The following is a 17377-nucleotide window of genomic DNA, read 5'->3' as shown; positions in this document are numbered from 1 at the left end:
ATTATGTCTTCAGGAAAGCTGACCAGGCCACGACACCTGGATCAAGATCAACAGTGGAGGTCAAATGACAACCTGTAACGGTGGATCCACAGTTGATAATTCAGAGGTTAATAACTATAGGACAGCGTTCAGAAGATGTTTTATCCTTATTCAAGTATGAGCTCTGCACTCATCCACCTGCACTGTTTGAATTAGCTGCACTCCCCCTGCAGGCAAATAAGGCAACACTGGCCGATGTGCTCAGGAGTTTATGAAGGGAGAGCAACGGGAACCCAATGCAAATGTCCAGTATGTACTAGATGGTGGTGTTCTACTTCATTGCATGTCATGACCAAGCTGATCTACATCTGACAGTGTGTGTCAAATGTCCGTTGCGTACGTCACACATACGTATGGCGCTGCTGTCGTTGTCTTTTATGGGTACAAAGATGAGTCCGCAACTAAAGATGCTACACAACTGAGATGAACAGGGGCTTGTGCTGGTGTGACAAGACACTTCGTGGTGACATAATGATTCAATCAAAGAAAGAAGATTTCCTGAACACCAAAGCAAACAAGCAGCGATGCATCCATTATCTAAGCGACAAGCTGGATGGAACTGGCTGAAGCATAGACCAGGCAACGCACGGCGTTGCGTTAATTGTTCAAACAGCAGTTGCTTCGGCCCAAACAAAAGACACTGAACTGAGCAGGGAGGACACAGACTTGCTGATTCTCCTACTGCACCATGTCAAAATGGACGCACACATGTTGTTCATGGCACGAGCGAGAAACAATCCACCAAGTAGAAGAGAGTCTGTTGCATAAAACAATCCAGGAGTTGCTCGGTCCTAAACTTTGTGATCACCGCTCTTTGTCCACGCAATTTCAGGCTGTAATACTACCTGTCGTCTGTTTGATCTCGGAAGGCGTGGCACTCAAGAAAATCGAGAATTACCTTGTCTTTTACAATCAGGCCAAAGTGTTCAGTCAATCTCATTCAGCAATGGAGGCGATCATTGCAGCAGGAGAGAAGGCATTGTTGTCAATGTATGGTGGTGCCGAAGACGAAGGAATAGACGGCTTCTTATACCAGCGGTTTTGTGACAAGGTTTTAAAACTCACCGCCATGGAATCCCAAAGTCTACCACCAACCTCTGGCTCCTCTTAGTATCACAGCCTTTGTGTATACTATTAGGTTATGGAATAGGAAGTTGCCTGCATCAATATGAGCCCAGAGGACTATGGATGGAACTTTGTTGATGGGCAATATCTGCCAATACAGATCGACCAACCAGCCGCTTCATCAGAACTGCTGGATGTCAACTGTCATAGCTGTAAAAAGGACTGTACCATCCGAAAGGTGCACATGCCGAAAATATGGCCTGCCTTGCACAAATGTGTGCAGAGAATGCCATGGTGTACGCTGTACCAACTCAGTTACCAGATTTGTCAAATGCATATGATGACGACGGTTGAGTTGGACCCATTCCAACAGTGTATCATCTACAAGGATCAATCACTGTATTGACAATAGTAGCATGTTGTGTCACTTTTCTGCTATACTCTTCATGTGATGTGTAGAATTTATGTTGATGAGTATGTTACTAAAGTTCAATGTAGTTAATAAACTACAAAATACTTACCTGCCTTGATTATATTAGTATACAATTTAATTAAATGAAATGTCATATGTCAGTGCACATATATATGATAAGAAATGGATTTGTGGTGGCCATATTGGATTTTTTTTCCATGACCATTACATCCGATCAAGTCAAAACATACTCTAAATGATTTCTCATGTCAAAAAAATGTGTAATCATATTTTAAATTATTCAAATGTCTCTTTTAAAAGTCGAGATATGAGACATTATGTATTTATGGCGGCCATCTTGGATTTTTGCATATTTAACCTTTTTCCGCAACAGTAATTTCTTAGGACTTTTAGTATGTTATTCAGGACACTTCATAGAAGACCTCTGTGCAAAAATAAATTCTGTTGCATTTATTTCCATTTTTAATGGTAAAATTGGCTAGAATACTATGAACCAGGTTGTTTATATTAATAAAGTAATACTTTGAACCAGGTTGTTTATATTGATAAAGTAATACTATGAACCAGGTTGTTTAAAGTAATAAAGTAATATGAACCAGGTTGTTTATATTAATAAAGTAATACTATGAACCAGTTTGTTTATATTAATAAAGTAATACTATGCACCAGTTTGTTTATATTAATAAAGTAATACTATGAACCAGGTTGTTTATATTAATAAAGTTATATTATGAACCAGGTGTTTCATGTCATCTTGATGACAAAGTCTCTCAGATCTTTTTTGTAGTCCATCTCCTGGACGTTGTAGTTCCATCGTGCAGACTGACCTCACTAACATGCCGTCGCATCATAACTACGTAGTTTGGTGAGAGTGGAATCTGATCCTCTTTTCCTAACTCCTCATGAACTCTCCTTCCCATCTCTCCTTGACCCCGTGACGTGTTCCCCAGAGGTCAAGGAGAAGTGGTTAGGAAGCGACGTTAGGAGGTCACGATCTGACTGTTGGACTGTGACCTTCTGTGTCCGTCTCCAGGAGAAATGCTGAGACTGTTGGTGAAGCAGAGACTCCAGGCGGCTTCTGAACACACTCTGGGGCTGATTGACAGATTCACAGCAGATTATGAGGAGGAAGTTTCTCGTTTGAGGGAAAATGAGCGACGACACAAACTCCTGGAGGCCGTGTTCAACCCTCGAGTTCAGCTGCACAGATCAGGTTTGTGCTTTTCCATTATTATTCCCGTCTTCGTGCTCGTGTTCGGGTTTACGTCGACACGGCGAGGAGATGTGTCGAGTAAATAATAATAAATGAGAGGGGAGGAGCCTCCTGTGAGGAAGGAGCACACGAGCAGATCCGAGGTCAGGACCACGTCACGGGATGTGGGTGCTGGAAGAGCCGGACTTGTTCTGGGAGAGCAGAGTGGTTTTGGGTTCTGACCTGTGCTGCCTGAGAAGGACTCTGTGATGCATCACATGAGCTTCTGTTTGACACGTGATCAGAGAATAAATCCTCCCGCTGGAAAGGAGAGAACGAGAGAAGGTCGTTGGCTGAATTATGACTTCAGACATCCAGTTGTGGAAATACGTGACAGTGTGGTGCATTGTTTTATATTAATGTGCATTGTTTTATAGTAATGTTCATTGTTTTATATTAATGTACATTGTTTATAGTAATGTACATTGTTTTATAGTAATGTTCATTGTTCTATAGTAATGTTCATTGTTCTATAGTAATGTTCATTGTTCTATAGTAATGTACATTGTTCTATAGTAATGTTCATTGTTCTATAGTAATGTTCATTGTTCTATAGTAATGTACATTGTTCTATAGTAATGTTCATTGTTCTATAGTAATGTACATTGTTCTATAGTAATGTACATTGTTCTATAGTAATGTTCATTGTTCTATAGTAATGTTCATTGTTCTATAGTAATGTACATTGTTCTATAGTAATGTTCATTGTTCTATAGTAATGTTCATTGTTTTACAGTAATGTACATTGTTCTATAGTAATGGTCATTGTTTTATAGTAATGTTCATTGTTCTATAGTAATGTTCATTGTTTTATAGTAATGTTCAATGTTCTATAGTAATGTACATTGTGGTACCATTCTCTCTCTACTCTGTCTCTCCTCTCGATTCTCTTTGTCCTCTTAAGACTCGACCGGTTCCCTCTCCTCTCCGTGGTCGTCTGACTCGGTGATCTCGAGCCACATGGCGAGCGACGGAAAGGAAATGGCGATAATCTAATCAAGCTGACGACCTGCTCTCCTCTCAATCTCTCCTCTCCTCCTTCTCTGTCTCTGCAGCCAAAAGCTCTTTCTTCCTCACCAACATTCGGTCTTCTTTCTCTCACCCCAAAGAACTCGTCTCTATCTTCTCCAACCTCCTTGACCCCCCTGTCCCCCTCCTCCTTCCACCCTTCTGACACTTTGTGACTACTTTACAAACGAGAAGACGACATACGCTCCTCCTTTACTAACCCATCTTCTATCACTCCACCCACTTCTTCTTCATCCCCCTCTCTTTCCTCTTTCACCCCCTTGTCTCCTAATCAAGTTCTTAGCTTGGTGACCTCCGCCCGACCGACCACCTGCCCCCTTGACCCCGTCTGACATCCTCCAGACTGTTGCTCCTGACCTTCTGACCTTTCTCACCCATCTTATTAACAGCTCCCTCTCAACTGGCTGTTTCCCCAACTCTCTGAAGGAGGCGAGAGTCAACCCTCTCCTGAAGAAACCACCTCGACCCGTCTGAAGTCAGCAACTACAGACCGGTCTCTCTTCCTCCTTCTCCTCTGTCCTTATCCTTCACTCTGCTAGAGCAGCCTCTCTCCTCTGTCCTTATCCTTCACTCTGCTAGAGCAGCCTCTCTCTCCTCTGTCCTTATCCTTCACTCTGCTAGAGCAGCCTCTCTCTCCTCTGCCCTTATCCTTCACTCTGCTAGAGCAGCCTCTCTCTCCTCTGCCCTTATCCTTCACTCTGCTAGAGCATCCTCTCTCTCCTCTGTCCTTATCCTTCACTCTGCTAGAGCAGCCTCTCTCTCGTCCTTATCCTTCACTCTGCTAGAGCAGCCTCTCTCCTCTGTCCTTATCCTTCACTCTACTAGAGCAGCCTCTCTCTCCTGTCCTTATCCTTCACTCTGCTAGAGCAGCCTCTCTCTCCTCTGTCCTTATCCTTCACTCTGCTAGAGCAGCCTCTCTCCTCTGTCCTTATCCTTCACTCTGCTAGAGCAGCCTCTCTCTCCTCTGTCCTTATCCTTCACTCTGCTAGAGCAGCCTCTCTCTCCTCTGTCCTTATCCTTCACTCTGCTAGAGCAGCCTCTCTCCTCTGTCCTTATCCTTCACTCTGCTAGAGCAGCCTCTCTCCTCTGCCCTTATCCTTCACTCTGCTAGAGCAGCCTCTCTCCTCTGTCCTTATCCTTCACTCTGCTAGAGCAGCCTCTCTCTCTGTCCTTATCCTTCACTCTGCTAGAGCAGCCTCTCTCTCCTCTGTCCTTATCCTTCACTCTGCTAGAGCAGCCTCTCTCCTCTGTCCTTATCCTTCACTCTGCTAGAGCAGCCTCTCTCCTCTGTCCTTATCCTTCACTCTGCTAGAGCAGCCTCTCTCCTCTGTCCTTATCCTTCACTCTGCTAGAGCAGCCTCTCTCTCCTCTGTCCTTATCCTTCACTCTGCTAGAGCAGCCTCTCTCTCCTCTGTCCTTATCCTTCACTCTGCTAGAGCAGCCTCTCTCTCTGTCCTTATCCTTCACTCTGCTAGAGCAGCCTCTCTCTCCTCTGTCCTTATCCTTCACTCTGCTAGAGCAGCCTCTCTCTCCTCTGCCCTTATCCTTCACTCTGCTAGAGCAGCCTCTCTCTCCTCTGTCCTTATCCTTCACTCTGCTAGAGCAGCCTCTCTCCTCTGTCCTTATCCTTCACTCTGCTAGAGCAGCCTCTCTCTCCTCTGTCCTTATCCTTCACTCTGCTAGAGCAGCCTCTCTCTCCTCTGTCCTTATCCTTCACTCTGCTAGAGCAGCCTCTCTCCTCTGCCCTTATCCTTCACTCTGCTAGAGCATCCTCTCTCTCTCTGTCCTTATCCTTCACTCTGCTAGAGCAGCCTCTCTCCTTCACTCTGCTAGAGCACCCTCTCTCCTCTGTCCTTATCCTCACTCCTGCTAGAGCATCCCCTCTCCTCTGTCCTTATCCTTCACTCTGCTAGAGCAGCCTCTCTCTCCTCTGTCCTTATCCTTCACTCTGCTAGAGCAGCCTCTCTCTCCTCTGTCCTTATCCTTCACTCTGCTAGAGCAGCCTCTCTCTCCTCTGTCCTTATCCTTCACTCTGCTAGAGCAGCCTCTCTCCTCTGTCCTTATCCTTCACTCTGCTAGAGCAGCCTCTCTCCTCTGTCCTTATCCTTCTAGACCTTTCTGCAGCATTTGACACCGTGAACCACCAGATCCTTATCTCTTCCCTTCAGGTCCTGGTATCTCAGGCTCTGCACTCTCCCTCTTCTCCTACCTCAGACCACACTTACCGGGTACCTTGGAGAGGATCTGTGTCTGATCCTTGTCCTCTCACTACTGGGGTTCCTCAAGGCTCCGTCCTGGGTCCCCTCCTCTTCTCTCTGTACACTAATTCTCTCGGCTCTGTCATTGGCTTCTCCTACCATAGCCATGCTGATGACACCCAACTGATCCTCTCGTTCCCCCTCTCTTCATGGTTACCGGTGGAGCAGCATCCGCTTCAAAACATTGGTTCTGGCGTACCGTGCTCTGAACGGATCGGGCCCCGTCTACATCCTGGATGTGGTCACACCGTACACCCAGACACGTTCGCTCCGCTCGGCAACAGCCAACCGACTTGTGACTCCTGCCCTTCGAGCTCATCACTCTACATCCAGACTGTTTGCTGTCCTGGCTCCTGATTGGTGGAACGAGCTCCCCACTGACATCAGGACAGCAGGAAGTCTCTACAGCTTCTGCCAGAAACTAAAAACACATCTTTTCCGATTATATCTGGATTAAAACACAGATTAGCACTTCAGTGGCTCTTACTTCTGGTACTTTTGTACTTTGACATTCTTGAACAATTTTTGCTTTCTGGGTTCTTGTTGTTCTGAGTTTGTACTCTTGGTTGATGCACTCATTGTAAGTTGCTTTGGATAAAAGCGTCTGCTCAATGACATGTAAAGTAATATAGTGTTGTCCAGTGTGGTCCAGTGTGGTCTAGTGTCGGTGATGCAGAACATCAGGAAAGCCGCTGTATGCCGAGCTGTTCATAAAGTTTATTTAGCACTTAAACTTCTGGATGTGTTCATTACGATCCCTGGCCCACACACATATTCACACACGTATTCACACACACACATTCACACACATATTCACACACACACACACATTCACACACATATTCAAACTCCTGTTCTGTATGATCATCTCCACATACATGTTTGCACACATTTATATTATCGACTTGTTCTGGAAGAGTAGAGATGGTTATATGATGGGGTGACGAGGCACTTAAAATTAGCCGATATATTTAACACTTATGTTCACACCAAACGCGTTGAGTAGTTTGATGTTTCCACGTTTGTGTGATTTCACAAGTATAGAGCAGAAATAGTGGTTATTTCTTCCTTTGAGTTTATTTGACTTTGTGCCGTTATAAAATCAATGTTTCTGTGATCGACGCTTCCCCCTTTTGATGTCGGACGGGCAATCATTACATTACATTACATGTCATTTAGCAGACGCTTTTATCCAAAGCGACTTACAATAAGTGCATTTCAACCTAGAGTACAAACTAAGAACAAGAATACAGGAATAACATTTCCTCAACATAGTCGAACAACAAAAGTACCATAAGTAAGTGCTATCTAAGTGCCACTGAAGTGCTAATCTGTGTTTTAATCCAGATATAGTCGGAAAAGGTGTGTTTTCAGTCTCCGACGGAAGATGTAGAGACTTTCTGCTGTCCTGATGTCAGTGGGGCTCGTTCCACCACTGAGGAGCCAGGACAGCAAACAGTCTGGATTTGAGTGATTAGCTCGGTGCAGTAGTCACAAGTCGATTGGCTGTTGCGGCGGCTGACGTGCAGGTGTCCGGTGTGACCATATCCCGGATGTGAGAACCCGATCCGTCTAGAGCACGGTACGCCCAGGACCAATGGTTTTTGAAGCGGATGCGACAGCCACGGTAACCAGTGGAAGCGGAGGCGGGTGGTGTGGGTGAATTTCTGGAGGCTGAAGACCAGTCGGGCTGCTGCATTCTGGATGAGCTGCAGGGGTCGGATGGCCTTAGCAGGTAGACCAGCCAGGAGGGGGTTGCAGTAGTCGTGGCGTGACATGACTAGATCCTGCACCAGAACCTGGGCCGCCTTCTGAGTGAAGACGTATTCTCTGATGTTGTGCAGCATGTACCTACAGGGGCAGCGATAAATCGCAGCGATGTTGGCCGTCAGGAGAGTTGACTGTCGAGTGTCACCCCGAGGTTCCTGGCAGTCGGGTAGGGGCCCAACACAGAGCTGTTGAAGGTGATAGTCAGGTCGTGGTGGGGGGCCTTTCCCTGGAAGGAATAGTAGCTCAGTCTTGTCAGGGTTGATCTTCAGGTGGTGAGCAGACATCCACTGAGAGATGTCAGTCAGACAGGCAGAGATTCGCGCCACCCGTGTTTGGGACGGTGGAAACGAGAAGATCAGTTGGGTGTCATCAGCATAGCTATGGTAGGAGAAGCCATGCGAGCGAATGACAGAGCCGAGAGAATTTGTGTACAGAGAGAGAGAGGAGGGACCCAGGACGGAGCCTTGAGGAACCCCAGTGAGTAGAGGACAAGGATCAGACACAGATCCTCTCAAGTTACCCGGTAGGTGCGGTCTTTAAGGTAGGAAGAGAGAGAAAAGAGAGTGCAGTGCCTGAGATCCCCAGGTCCTGAAGAGAGAGATAAGGATCTGGTGGTTCACAGTGTCAAATGCTGCAGAAAGGTCGAGAAGGATAAGGACAGAGGAAGGAAAACTTCTCTAACATGTGAAGCTGCTCAGAGACAGCAAGGAGGGCCGTCTCTGTCGGTGGCGGCCTTGAATCCAGACTGGTGAGGGTCAAGAAGGTTGTTACTGTGGAGATAGGAGGACACTTGGCTCAAGATAGCTCGCTCAGAGTTTTGGAGAAAAGGTAGAAGAGAGACGGTCTAGTTGCTGACTTCAGGCGGTTGGCGTGGGTTTCTTCAGGAGAGGGTTGACTCCGCCTCCTTCAAGAGAGTTAGAAACAGCCAGTTGAGAGGGCTGTTAATAAGATGGGTGAGGAAGGTCAGAAGGTCAGGAGCAATAGCCTGGAGAATGGGAGACGGGACGGGTCAAGGCGCAGGTGGTCGGTCGGCGGAGGTCACCAAGCTAAGAACGATTGGGAGACAAGGGGTGAAAGAGGAAAGAGGATGAAAGTTAGTGTTGGTGAGGTGATAGAAGATGGATTTGTAAAGGAGGAGGCGTGTATGCGTCTATCTTGTTTGTAAAGTAGTCGACAAAGTGGCTCCAAACAAAGGTGGAAGGAGGAGGGGGACAGGGGGATCAAGGAGGTTGGAAAAGATAGAGAGAGTTTTTGGGGTTAGAGAAGGAGGCTAGAATTTTGGTCAGGTAGAACGAGCTTTTGGCTGCAGAGAGGAAGAGGAGCAGAGCAGAGATTGATAGAAGAGCAAGTCTTCCACTTGATTCGATATGCGCCATCTTCTTTCCGCCGCTCGCAGGGTGGCTCTCAAGACCGCAGACCGAGTCCGACAACCACGGGCCGGAGGATTTCCGAACGGTCGTGTCTTAAAGGACAAAGATAATCAGAGATGAAGACAGAGAGGAGAGAGTGTCTGCGGCAGTTAGGATGAGTGAGAAGCAGTCAGTTGAGGGGAGAGCAGATAGGACAGAGGAGGCAAGAGAGGAGGGACAGAGGGTGCGAATGTTGCGGCGTACAGGTGCAGAGTCTGTAGATATGGGTGGGTTGTCAGTACCAGAGAGCGAGAGAGAGTAAGAGATGAAGAAGGACTGACGTCCTGAGGACTGACGTCTGGTTAGAATTAACGAGACAGTTTGAGGGCGGATCAGCCTTTGAGACGCGGAGAGCCTGATGTCAATCATCTCATTAAATTAAGCGGGAGAATAGGACATTTGATCGACTTTGTTGAGCCGCGTACGAGAAATAGGGCCCCGCTGCTTACAAATGTTATTGTTTTGTATTTCTGTGTTTGTACATGAAGAGCAACAAATACACATTTCGTCAGTAATGAAAGTTGATATCAGTCTGAAGTCACCGTTGTTCATAATGTGCTCCCTGCAGATGTCCAGCAGCTGGTTTGGATCAAACCAGATGTCCCCCCTGAGGACCAGGACCAAGAGGAGCCGGAGCCCCTCCTCATAAAAGAGGAGCCGGAGCCCTCCTCATAAAGGACCCAGAGCCCCTCCTCGTAAAGAGGAGGCCCCTCCTCATAAAAGAGGAGCTGCAGGATCTCTGGACCCGTCTAGAGGGAGATCAGCTCATTGTGCTGGAGGAGGCCGATATCACCAAGTTCTTATCCACTGCTGTTACTGTGAAGAGTGAAGATGGACCTCAGACCTCACGGCTTCATCAAAGCCAGGCGGAGAACAACAAAGAGGCGGAGCCTCCCGCCTGCAGCTCAGCTACACCAATACAAACAGAAACTGATGGAGAGGACTGTGGGGGATCAGGACCAGACAGGAACCTAAATCCACATCGTCATTCACATCCAAATGCTGATGATGAAGAGGCTTCAGACTCTTCTGAGACTGAGGTCAGTTGTGGTGATTGGCAAGAAGCTTTGTCAGGAAGTTGTTTATATACATATTGAAAATATAAATATATTTAAATTAGGGCTGTCAGCGTTAACGCGTTAATCTATGCGATTAATTTGGCCGCGTTAACGCACAAAAATATTTTAACGCAACTTTATTTTGTTAATTTTTTTAAACCGCGGCAGTACGGTTTGACACTGTTTCCGTTTTTTAAACAATCATTTCTCCGCGAAAATAAGGAGCAGAAATCAGTTTAACTCGTGGATGAATCAGTCGGGTTTCCTCCTGCTCCTCCTTCCTCCCGTCTCCCCCTCTGAGACACAGAGGAACGGAGGGCGACGTCGGTGACGCGGCGCGGAAAGAACGCGACACGAAAGAGCTTCAACGTGATTGGTCAAACCAATGAACACTCAGTAAATCACAAAGGACCTCCCACCTCACAGGTTAGGCTCATTTAGCAGCCTGTCAATCAGAGAACCAGAGAACACTTGAGGACAATGAGGCTCATTTCAGAGCTGAGATTGTTCTGGAATGTTTGATGTATAACACGTGGGGTGTGTCACATGCAAAGACTTTAAACGGTGAATTTAATTTATTTTGTAAAATGTATAAAATGCCCCAGCCTCAGAGGTTAACGTGACATATGTGAATGTCAGTCAGTTCCCAAGGCCACTGGTTCTGCTGTGTTCAATGTTAAAGATGACAGGACCAATGTGTCTCAATATACTTCTTTTTTTTACAAATCTGATGTTTCACTGAAGAAACAATTTATCATCCACGATATTAAATACCTCGCTGGCACTTATATATAGGAGCCTCTTGAAACACAGCTCTGTGTGAAGTTTTGTCTTTGAAAAGAGGAAACACTTTTAACCTTGTGTTGCCTTGGGTCATTGACCGATTAAATATTTAACCCTCCGCCCTTTGGGTCATTTTGACCGATTCAATGTTCACCCTCCTGTTACCTTTATATTTACTAACATATTTTACCCTTTGGGTTCAATTTGACGTAACAATTAAAACCTCCAGAAAATGATTAGAATTAATATTGTTTTCCAAGTTTAAGTGTGAGGCACTTTATGTTGTTTGTTGTTGACTACCGAAGAACACCGACATTAAACATTGAATGGGGTCAAATTAACCCTGGCGGCAGGAGGGTAATAATGATTGATTCGGGTCAAATGACTTGATATAAAAAGGGATTAAACAGTAATTAATTTTTGTAAAATGTATAAAATGCCCCAGCCTCCAGAGGGTTAACGTGACATATTTGAATATCGGTCAGTTATCAAGGCCACTGGTTCTGTGTTCAATGTTAAAGATTACAGGAGCAATGGGGTCTCAATATACTTTTTATTTTTTTCCTAATCTGATGTTTCACTAAAGAAACAATTTTATCATCCACGATATTAAATACCTCGCTGGCACTGTATATGTAGGGCCTCTTTGAAAACACAGCTCTGTGTGAAGTTTGTCTTTAAAAGAATGAACTTTTAACTTAACTTTCGATTAATTAATGTAATTTCAAAATGTGCGATTAATTAGTTAATTTTTTAATCGATTGACAGCCCTAATTTAAATACATGAATAAATATAAATTTCTATATTCATAAATACAAATATAAATATATATATATATTTCTATATTAAATAAACAATGCTCCATGACATTCATTTGGCCAGGAGACATCTCACAGAGGTCACACACATCTCTCTATAAATAGTTGTATGTATGGCTCTTTTATTAGTAGCAGTTGCTGTGTACTATAATCTTTGTTGTGATTATTGAGTGTAAAAATGAAGATTGTTTCGTGAACCACGTCTCCTGCTCCTCAGTATCATGAATCGGCCCTTTTGAGTTGCTGATGCTGGGGCACAACTTCCTGTTTTGGGACATTCATAAGGTGTCGTTGTTGTGCTACTAATACGATTAGTTACTGTCCTCGAGAACTCTATATATATATATATATGTGTATTTATATTTATATATAGAGAGAGAGATGTTTTTTAAATATTTTTCTTTAATATATACAGGACTGTCTCAGAAAATTAGAATATTGTGATAAAGTTCTTTATTTTCTGTAATGCAATTAAAAAAACAAAAATGTCATGCATTCTGGATTCATTACAAATCAACTGAAATATTGCAAGCCTTTTATTCTTTTAATATTGCTGATTATGGCTTACAGCTTAAGAAAACTCAAATATCCTATCTCTAAATATTAGAATATCATGAAAAAGTATACTAGTAGGGTATTAAACAAATCACTTGAATCGTCTAATTAACAAGAAACACCTGCAAGGGTTTCCTGAGCCTTGAAAACACTCAGCTTGGTTCAGTAAAACTAAATCACAAGTATGGGAAGACTGCTGATCGACTGCTGTCCAGAGGACCATCATTGACACCCTCCATCAGGAGGGTAAGACACAAAGAAGTTTCTCAAAGAGCAAGCTGTTCACAGAGTGCAGTTTCAAAGCACATCCACAAAAGTCTGTTGGAAGGGAAATGTGGCGGAAGCGCTGCACAACCAAGAGAGAGATGACCGCAGCCTTAACAGCATTGTGAAGAAGAGTCGCCTCCAGAATTTGGGGGAGCTTCAAAGACAGTGGACTGAAGCTGGAGTCCAGGTATCAAAAGCCACTGTTCACAGGCGTGTCCGGCAAATGGGCTACAATAGCCGTATTCCCATGGTCAAGCCACTTCTGAACTCAAGACAACGGAAGAAGCGTCTGACTTGGGCAATGGAAAAGAAGCACTGGACAGTTGCAGAATGGTCCAAAGTCCTCTTTTCAGACGAAAGCAAGTGTTGTATTTCATTTGGAAGTCAAGGCGCCAGAGTCTGGAGAAAGGCTGGAGGCGCAAAATCCAAGTTGCTTGAAATCCAGTGTGAAGTTCCCACAGTCAGTGATGGTTTGGAACCATGTCAGCTGCTGGAGTTGGTCCTGTGTTTCATCAAGTCCAGAGTAAATGCAGCTGTGTACCAAGAGTTTTAGAGCACTACATGCTTCCGTCTGCTGAAAAGCTCTATGGAGATGAGGATTTCATTTCCAGCATGATCTGGCACCTGCCCACAGTGCCAAAACCACCAGTAACTGGTGTACTGACCATGGCATTACTGTCCTCGATTGGCCTGCCAATTCCCCTGACCTGAACCCCATAGAGAATTGTGGGGTATTATGAAGAAGAAGCTGAAGACACCAGACCAACAATGCAAATGAGCTAAAAGGCTATTGAAGCATCCTGGGCATCCATAAACCTCAGCAATGCCACAGGCTGATTGCCTCCATGCCACGCCGCATTGATGCAGTAATCCGTAAAAGGATTCTAACCAAGTACTGAATGCATTAATGGACATTTTCAAATGTTTGATTTTGTTTTGCTGTTATAAATCTTTTTTTACTTGGTCTGAGGAAATATTCAAATTTTATGAGATAGGATTTTAGAGTTTTCTTAAGCTGTAAGCCATAATCAGCAATATTAAAAGAATAAAAGGCTTGCAATATTTCAGTTGATTTGTAATGAATCCAGAATGCATGACATTTTTGTTTTTTTAATTGCATTACAGAAAATAAAGAACTTTATCACAATATTCTAATTTTCTGAGACAGTCCTGTATGTCTATGTGTATTTATATTTATATTTATATATACAGGACTGTCTCAGAAAATTAGAATATTGTGATAAAGTTCTTTATTTTCTGTAATGGTAAAAACAAAATGTCTCATATCTGATTCATTAAATCAACCTAAAGCTGTGCAAACCTGTTGATTATGGCTATGTGCTAAGAAACCTAAAATCTATCTCAAACCTGTTACAATATTCCTCAGACCAAGTAAAAATTACTCTTGCTCTTCAAGTGATGTTGTCAAGGCTCAGGAATCCACTTGCAGGTGTTTCGAGTTAATTAGACAATTCAAGTGATTTGTTTAATACCCTACTAGTATACTTTTTCATGATATTCTAATATTTAGATAGGATATTTGAGTTTTCTTAAGCTGTAAGCCATAATCAGCAATAAATCAGAATAAAAGGCTTGCAATATTTCAGTTGATTTGTAATGAATCCAGAATGCATGACATTTTGTTTTTAATTGCATTACAGAAAATAAAGAACTTCATCACAATATTCTAATTTTCTGAGACAGTCCTGTATATACATATTGAAAAAATATATATATTTAAATACATGAATAAATATAAATTTCTATATTCATAAATAAATATAAATATATACATATGTATTTCTATATTAAATAAACAATGCTCCATGACATTCATTTTAGGAGACAGAGGTCACACACATCTCTATAAATAGTTGTATATATGGCTCTTTTATTAGTAGCAGTTGCTGTGTACTATAATCTTTGTTGTGATTATTGAGTGTAAAAATGAAGATTCTTTAGTGAACCACGTCTCCTGCTCCTCAGTATCATGAATCGGCCCTTTTGAGTTGCTGATGCTGGGCACAACTTCTCTTTAGAGACATTCATAAGGTGTCGTTGTTGTGCTACTAATACGATTAGTTACTGTCCTCTAGAACTCAAACCACACCGTGTCTCACACCGTCAACAATAAATAATAAATAGTGAATACATGACAATATGTTAAAGATGTGAAACTTACCTGGAATAGTCAGAAGTAACTTTATTGATTCCTGCCATCATTCTGCTGCTCTGTGTGTTTTGTGAAACAACATGTACACCTTCTGCTCTGTTGTGTATTTATTGAAAGGAGAGAGATTGAATGCACTGGAACCCTCTGTGTGAAAGGAAAAAGGTAAACAAAGGGCATTCAGTGTGCTGTTGATGCTTTGAGAGATAATTTAAATCATGTTGTTTAAAAAAGGTTTTATTTCGACACAAGTGAGACGTTCATGTGAGCAGTAAAGAAGAGAGAAAACCCAGCTGGACTCCAGTTCTCCAGTCTGCAGGCTTGGACTCTCTCTGGTTTGGTGGTCCTCTAGCGCCACCTGGTGATGGACTTTCATTCTGTTTAGACGTTTACATGTTGAAAAGTCAGACTAAAGGTCGAGGCTGGTGTGTTCTGTTGTTGGATGACCCAATACAATAACATTTTAAAATATAATAAACCCTGAACCCTCAAAGGCTCCCTGACGTCACCTGTTAAGAGCTCAAGTGTGAGAGACTGTAGGACTTGAATACATCCTGTTACCATGACAACATAACAGCATATCGTGTATATAGTGTGGCGTTTGTGATCAAATCTAAGAGCTGTAATATTTACGTGTGTGTACTGACATTTAATTGTCTAAGTAAGACACTTGGTATTCGCGTGATCATATACGGCGCAGTATGTCGTCCATCTTTATTCTCGATCTGAACACCCACCTGGATGACATCATTTACAAAGCGACACTTCCTTGAACCGGAAGTCAGACTACATCCCCCTTCTTTTGAAATAAACATGACTATAGCTGCCAAATTAAATAGTAAACATCACTTACTTAAACATTTCAAAAATAGAATGGGCACTCGGTAGACGCATACCTTCGCATATCACAAGATTGGGCATTGAATTATGAACATTTGGCATTAGTTGCATGCCAATTGGACAAAAATATAAGTGCTATGGTAAAAAAAAGATGTTGACCTTGACCTTTGACCCGATTGATCCCAAAATCTACTCAAGTGGCCCCCGAAAAATAACCAACCATCCCACCAATTTCATGCGATTCGGTTCAATACTTTTTGAGTTTCAGAATAACATATAAATAAATAAATACAGCGATCAAAACATTACCTTCCGCATTTTCAATGCAAAGGTAACAAACTGAATATGGGCAGTTATGTATGCCAAATCTGCAAGAACATTGGATTACTGAAGGATACACAAACTATCAGTTATCAGATATGAACAGCTGTTACTAAATGGCATTTCAACTATGATAAATGTAACATTCTCATGAACATATCCCTCAGTTTTTCTAATGCTGGGTATCACAAGTTCTATCTGTCTGGTGGCTTTGAGATGCGGCCTGATCTCGTGGTCGTCCAGTCTGGTGGCTCTTTGGAACCTGTATGACCTGCAGGGTCCTGCTGTGCTGCTTGAGACTCAGTGTCCTCAACCTCCATCTGGTGGTTGTTCGGTGGAAGTACCGGGTCAGCTCCACTTTCCTACGTCTGCAGAGGTGACGCTTGATTCGCCTGATGTGACCTCCATCAGTGGGAATATTGTAGGATCTCTGGGTACCTGCTGGCTCGACGACTGTTGCGGGTTCCCATGTCCCTGTTGGAAGCTGGAAACGGACCATAGCTCCTTCTGGGAGTGCGGTGTCGTAGCATTCCTGTCATCATATTGTTTCTGTCTCTGCTGGCACAGTTGCCTTCTGCTGTGACGGCTGCGACAGACCAGTTCAGGTTGCAGTTGTTTCTCTGTGCTGGTAGAATTGGTATAAGCGCCTGCTCATCAGCAGCTGCGCTGGCGACTTCAGTCCATCAACTGGTGTGTTTCTGTATTCAGTAAACTGGTAAGGTCTATCTGCTGTGCATGTGCTTTGTCCATGAGGGCTTTGACAGTCTGAACAGTCTTTTCAGCCAAACCATTCCTCTGCGGGTCCAGCGGGCTGCTTGTGGTATGCTCAAAGTCCCATGCGTGAGCAAAACCTCTGAACTCTTGTGAACTGTAGCAAGGTCCATTGTCACTGACGACTGTCTGTGGTATTCCAAATCTGGCGAACATGGATTTCAGCTTTTTTATGACGGTTGTAGATGTGAGGTTGGTGATTTTCTCTACCTCAAAGTACCTGCTATAATAGTCAACAAGAACTATATAGTCAGTACTGTTCCATGTGAACAAGTCTGTGGCTCCTGTTTGCCAAGGTCGTTCTGGGATAGGATGTGAGCATCGGTTCCTTTGCATTGGAGCTGCGTCGCTCAAGGCAGATGCTGCAAGATCCGACTAGTGCCTCTATCCGTTTGCACATTCCTGGCCAAACAGAACGTCTCTTGCTCGCTGCTTACACTTTTCCATCCCTAAGTGTCCTGTGTGTGCGTGAAAGCATTTCAGCTCTGGTGGAGTGAGGCACGATGATTTTCCTCACCTTTCAGGCAGGATCATTAGT

General features: G+C 43.6%; 1 long non-coding RNA gene across 1 annotated transcript; it reads left to right on the top strand.

The window, feature by feature from the left end:
- Positions 1 to 2502: 2502 nt before the first annotated feature.
- On the top strand, positions 2503 to 6552 carry LOC130198279 (uncharacterized). Its single transcript, XR_008832614.1, has 2 exons — positions 2503 to 2750; positions 6245 to 6552. It is a non-coding gene; the product is annotated as an uncharacterized LOC130198279 (long non-coding RNA).
- The last annotated feature ends 10825 nt before the right edge of the window (positions 6553 to 17377 follow it).

Source organism: Pseudoliparis swirei, chromosome 8, assembly GCF_029220125.1.
Source record: "Pseudoliparis swirei isolate HS2019 ecotype Mariana Trench chromosome 8, NWPU_hadal_v1, whole genome shotgun sequence".
Lineage (NCBI taxonomy): Eukaryota > Metazoa > Chordata > Actinopteri > Perciformes > Liparidae > Pseudoliparis > Pseudoliparis swirei.
The sequence above is the reverse complement of the archived record's forward strand: the minus strand, read 5'-3'. Positions and strand labels throughout refer to the sequence as shown.